The sequence below is a fragment of the Symphalangus syndactylus genome, chromosome 20 (assembly GCF_028878055.3).
Source record: "Symphalangus syndactylus isolate Jambi chromosome 20, NHGRI_mSymSyn1-v2.1_pri, whole genome shotgun sequence".
Classification (NCBI taxonomy): Eukaryota; Metazoa; Chordata; class Mammalia; order Primates; family Hylobatidae; genus Symphalangus; species Symphalangus syndactylus.
This window is the reverse complement of record NC_072442.2, coordinates 16,662,997-16,668,996: the sequence shown is the minus strand read 5'-3', so window position 1 is coordinate 16,668,996 and position 6,000 is coordinate 16,662,997. Positions and strand designations below refer to the sequence as shown.

The 6,000-nt window shown below is 48.5% G+C and overlaps 1 pseudogene; it reads right to left on the bottom strand.

The window, feature by feature from the left end:
* Positions 1–1,271: 1,271 nt before the first annotated feature.
* On the bottom strand, positions 1,272–3,373 carry LOC129469608 (protein FAM106C-like; annotated as a pseudogene).
* Positions 3,374–6,000: the final 2,627 nt, after the last annotated feature.

Genomic DNA, 6,000 nt, shown 5'->3' with positions numbered 1-6,000 from the left:
GGTGTCGAACTCCTCGGCTCAAGCTATCTGCCCACCTCAGCTTCCCAAAGTGCAGGGATTACAAGTGTGAGCTGCCATGGCTGGCCAAGGCTGTCTTTTAAAAAGCTAAAAATGGGCTGGTTCAAGACCAGTCTGAGCAATATGGCGAGACCTCATTTCTACTGAAAAAAAAAAAAAAAATCAGCTGGGTGTGGTGGCCCGTGCCTGTAGTCATCCCAGCTACTCGGGAGGCTGAGGTGGGAGGATCGCTTGAACCCAGAAGGTCGAGGTTGCCTTGATTATGCCACTGCACTCCAGCCTGGGTGACAGTGAGACCTTGTCTCAAAAAGCCTCGGAAGGACTGGCCTAGGGAGATGGGCAAGCATTTTGTTTCTAGTTTCTGAATGGCCCTGTGCGTTGAGAGAGGTCTTCGGCCTCCCAGCCTCTCTGGCTGAAGGTGGCGATTCTGCATGGAGTCCCTCCACCACTTGGTGGCGTTGCTCACAGTGACTTCTTACTTCTAAACACCATTGAATTGGAGCAAGTAGATGATTTGCCACATTTTTCCCAGCTAGTTTGGAGGCTGAATATAGAGTTTTAGTGGGACACACCAGAATGTGTAAGTTGGGGAGTGGCGATCCCAGTTTCTCTTGATAATGTACCAACAGCTTCCCTAGTATTGAAATCACAAAGTCAGAAATGCACACACCTCTATGATCAGAGATCCATACAGGAGAGAGCAACAAAAAGAGGCCTTTTAAGTTTGCCAGACTTCCTGACCAGTGGGAAGCAAGAGAGTAGGCAAGTGTGCAGCAGTCACAAATCCAGGCCTATAAGAACCTAGTTGGGAATAGAATGTAAGAGAATGGAGAGTGATGAGGACTATAGTGTGTTCTAGGCACATGCCCATCTAAAGGCTCCATGTGACTGTTGTCCTGCAGGCATGTGGGCCCCAGTGTTCACCAAAACTTTTTTTTTTTTCCCATGAAGAGAAGCCAGAAACCCAGATATTAAAACAAAGTATCCAGTTTAGAAGTGTTGGTAAATTTTTTTAACTTTGAACATTGTGCTGCCGAAAGAAGGTATCTAAAAGCCAGGTACAAACCAGCAGTTCATGCCCTCTGGTGAGCAGAAAGGTCATAGACTTTGAGCCCATTATGTCGGAGGTCAAATTCTATTTCTGCTGTTGCAACAGCTGTAAACGAAAGTTTTCAGATTTCTAATAGCCAGTGAAAATACCACTTTATTTCCAAAGGTTATTAAAAGGAATAGATCATGTATGTAAGTCGGCACAGAGCTTGCCACCTATTAGGTACTCAAAAGCATTCTTCCCTCACTTAAGGAAACAATACAGGCATGATATAACAATAATGTTATGATCAAGTTCATTATCAGGAGGCATACACCCAAACAATAGGGGAGTGAGCACCTACCACGTACAGAGCTCTCTGCTAGGTTCTCTGGGGGCAGCAGTTCCCAACCTGGCAATTTATCGGCATCATCGGAATCAGCCAGCAGCTTGTTGGATATGCTGAGTCCAGAGTCCCGCCCATATTACACCTAATGTTCTGTGCCTGTTACACCCAGATTTATGAGATCCTCCTCTCTCATGCAGTCCAAGAATCTGCATTCTAGTAAGTTCCTCAGAGGAAGCTCTTTCGCAGCCAGTTTGCACTGGTCTGTGGGTTGGTCATTTATGGAAACCACTGCTCCAGGGAATGAATCATTATTTCCAGTCTCATTAAGGAAAGATGATATGCATATGCACACATATAAGGAGGAGTGACAGTAATTAGCCAAAAGCTCTGTAGACATAATTGCCTCTGATGAAGTGCTGACTGATGACATCAGACACTAGGCTATTGACAGTGTACCCCAGGGAAATGCAAAAGGGAAGCGAACTGCCTCATGAAGTGAGATTAGGATTACAGGGTCAGAAATGTGGAGAGGGTGCTTCAGATGGACAAAGAGCAGAGGCAGGATTCAAGTGATGCGTCTCAGAGGCAGTGCAGCCTGTTTGTGCTGAGTGGAAAGTGCACGAGGAACATAGTAGGCGATAACAGGAAGGCAGGAGCTGTGAAGGCCTTTGAAGGTCAGGCCAGTTGTAATAAAAGTCTTTCACATTGTCAGGTATCTTGGGATGGTTGCCAAACATTTTTCTATGGTTTGCATAAATGCATATCCATTTTATTTATGTATTTATTTATTTTAGGTTTTTTTTTTTTTTTTTGAGATGGAGTTTCGCTCTTGTTGCCCAGGCTGGAGTGCAATGGAGCAATCCCAGCTCACTACAACCTCCACCTCTCAGGTTCAAGCAATTCTCCTGCCTCGGCCTCCTAAGTAGCTGGGATTACAGGCATGACCCACCACGCCCAGCTAATTTTGTATTTTTAGTAGAGATGGGGTTTCTCCGTGTTGGTCAGGCTCGTCTTGAACTTCCAGCCTCAGGTGATCCACCCACCTTGGCCTCCCAAAGTGCTGGGATTACAGGCGTGAGCCACTGCGCCTGGCCTATTTTAGTTTTTTTTTGAGACGGAGTTTCACTCTTGTCGCCCAGGCTGGAGTGAAGTGGCACTATCTCGGCTCACTGAAACCTCCACCTCCCAGATTCAAGTGATTCTCCTGCCTCAGCCTGCCAAATAGTTGGGATTACAGCCGCACGCCACCACACCTGGCTAATTTTTGTATTTTCAGTAGAGACAGGTTTTCACCATGTTGGCCAGGCTGGTCTCGAACTCCTGACCTCAGGTGATCCACCCGCCTCAGCCTCCCAAAGTGCTGGGAATACAGGTGTGAGCCACCACACCTGGCACATAGATATCTATTTTAGACCATTTTATTATAAACATAAGTTCCGTTTGCTGTAATTTCTCTCTTTTTCATATTCACAATCCGCTTTGGCTGGAATTTCTCTTGATAACAAACTTTAGACCTTACCACAAGCCCAAGAGGAACTCACAGATGGGTACTAGGCTTGAAATGCCCCAAGAAGACTGAAAGAAGTGGAGGAGGAAGAAAAAAGGAGGCAGAAGGGGGAAAACCTAGAAGAGCTCTGGACAGGGAGGAGGCATGCCAGAGAGAGGAGCCCAGTCACAGCTGAGTGCAGCCCAGGAAGGAAAAATGTGCCTGGTTGGAGGAGCTGTCCAAGGACCTTGAGGATAAGGGGACAGGGCTTCTCTGCTGATCTGATGGTTTTTGCAGTACCACCCTTCAGTTATCTGTAGCGGGATCCTCTGCTGCTGATGGCTAAACCCCAGTGCCCACTGGGATTACAAGTTGGGGAGGAAGAGGGGGACTTCCACATTAGGGATCAGCAGGGAGCCTCCAGAATGGAGTAGGAGACGCCTACGATCATCATTAGAGGCTGCCGTAGCCCCAGATTCAGAGCAGTCATCTTAGCTGATGCCATGGAAAGCAGTAGACCAGAAGTCCAGTCCTCAGTGTTTGCTCTGCACTTGGCAGAACTGTATGACCTTGGGGGTCACTTGCCTTGTCCGTGCCTCGGTTCCCCCTGTGAATATTGAGCAAGTTGCAATTAGGTCAGTTGTCTTCAGCTTTTATTTTGAAACAACATTGAGACCCGACCCTTTCTTCCAGCCATTCCAGCCACATTTACCTGAAGGACCCATAGCTAAAGCAGATGAGGTTGGAGTTACTCGGGTTGAAGTGAGGGTGGGGGGTGTAGTGCTGCCTGGGCAACCGCTGTGGATTGGATGTCCGCTAAAGCATCTGTCACCTCTAAGCATTCAGAAAGCCAAGCACACAGTGCTCCAGTAGGGCCTGAGGAGCTCCCAGAGAATTGTCTCCAGCAAGAGGAGTTGACCGTGCTCCCAGGAGAACGCTCTGATTTGGTCTGCTAGAAATCATGGCCACAGGGTGAGCCTTTTCAAAGGCCATTTTGCTACTCAGTATACTGGGTAGCCAGCTAGAGTGAAGAAGCCACAGAGAGTGCCCGGAGCAGCCAGCCTGCTGCCTGGCCTCTGTTCCCTGGACATCCATAGGGAGCAGCCCCAGGGCCTGTGTCCTTTCATTGTTGTGCCAGCTGGAGAAAGTTACCGCTGCCAATCCTTGTTTGCAGAGCTCTCTGCAGCACAGAGCTGCAAATAAATATCCTCTCACTTGGGGAGGGATGGGGGAAAGGAGAGGGCTAAATCATCCAAAACATGTTCATTGAGTATCTACCACTTAGCTTAAAGGATAGTCCTGAGCTTGGAACCAGAAGAAACGCTGGAGATGGGCTTAGACATTTACTGGACTTCTATCTGCCAAACCCCATGCTATGCATGTTTCACTCATGATTTGTAAATGCTCACCACAGCTCTATGAGGGATGCATCATCACCCCTTTTTTTCTAGATGAGGAAGCTGAGGCACAATGAGGTTAAGTCACTTGCCTGTGGTGTCACACAGATGGAACATTTCTGAGCTGGATTCAAACCCAGGTTCATCCAGCTGCTTCTTTACCACCCTACCTCCCCCTGAACTGGAGTCTGTGATCCACCACTTAGCAACTCCTGGCACAACGGTAGTCACCCTGAGCCTCAATGGGCTCATCTTTGACAAGGGATCAGGGTCACCATGACCATAGCTACCTTAGATGCTTGTAATAAGCCCTGAATAAGAAAGTGAGTGTGGAACCCTTTACAACCAAGGACACTTGTGCAAATGCAGTGTGTTGTTACGTAAGGAGAGGAAGTGGGTGTCCTCAAAGCAGCTCCTCCTCTTGTTCCTGGGAGATGATGCAAATAAAGAGTCATGCAGGCCTCTTGATGGAGAGTGATGTCTTAGGTTTGTTCTATTCACTTCTGATGGCCCAGGGACCTTCGCAGCTGCATAGAGAGAATTAGCGGGGGAGTAGATGGGGAGATGGGACCAAGGAGAGAGAAAGGATTCTGGATTGAGTCAAGCAAAGACTGTAGTTCCAAACTGGACTTTGGAGTATCTGATAGTATCTTATCAGAGATTTAACATGGATGTGATTGTTTCAGAGGTGGGATGGGAAGGACAGGGGTCCAATATGCTATTGTTGTAAAGGTGGCCACCGGCCACAGCAGCCATGAGAATCTCGTGCTCCCCACTGGCCCCCTGCCAGACCGGGCTACCTGACTATGCTTCATCCACTGAGGACAATGCCTTCTCCCTTAAACTCGGGCCTTTTCCTTCCTGGCCTTTCCTGGGAAAGGAGAGAACAATTGAGTCTGATCATTTATCCCCAGCTGTTTATGCCCCAGTAGCGTGGGCTTTAAACCAAATACCACATGTCCATCTGGACACCATGGCAGGCTCGTCACGCGGCCGGCACACTCCCCGGCTGCCTGCCCCGCCCCTGCATTCATTCAACCCTGACTCCGCAGCGTTCCAGAGCAGCCCATTGTTTTTTCCCCTGGGGTTAAGAGCCCAACTCTGGTTTTCTCATCTCTCCTCTGGATGGTAGTGGAAATGTTAGGCCTCAATCCAAAACTGATATGTATTCAGAAAAAAAGAAAGAGAAAGAGAAACCAGTCAGGCCTAATTTGAACTGGGGAAATAGCCAGTATAAATTTGGAGGAAAATTCAAACTCCATAGCTGACTTGAGAAATGTCAGCATTGGCCGGGGGCGGTGGCTCACCCCTGTAATCCCAGCACTGTGGGAGGCCGAGGCGGGCATATCATGAGGTCAGGAGATTGAGACCATCCTGGCTAACACGGTGAAACCCCATCTCTACTAAAAATACAAAAAAATCAGCTGGGCATTGTGGCGCATGCCTGTAGTCCCAGCTACTTGGGAGGCTGAGGCAGGAGAATTACTTGAACCCAGGAGGCAGAGGTTGCAGTGAGCCGAGATTGCGTCACTGCACTCCAGCCTGGCGACAGAGCAAGACTCCATCTTAAAAAAGAAAAAAGTCAGCCTCCAGGGCCTGTACCCACCCGGATGATACCCCCTTGGGAGAGGGCAGCATCAGCACCGTGCCTGCAAAGGCTTAGGTGTAACTGTGTTTACATTGATAGTTTATGCCTGTCTGGAGCACAGGCCAGCTCCGG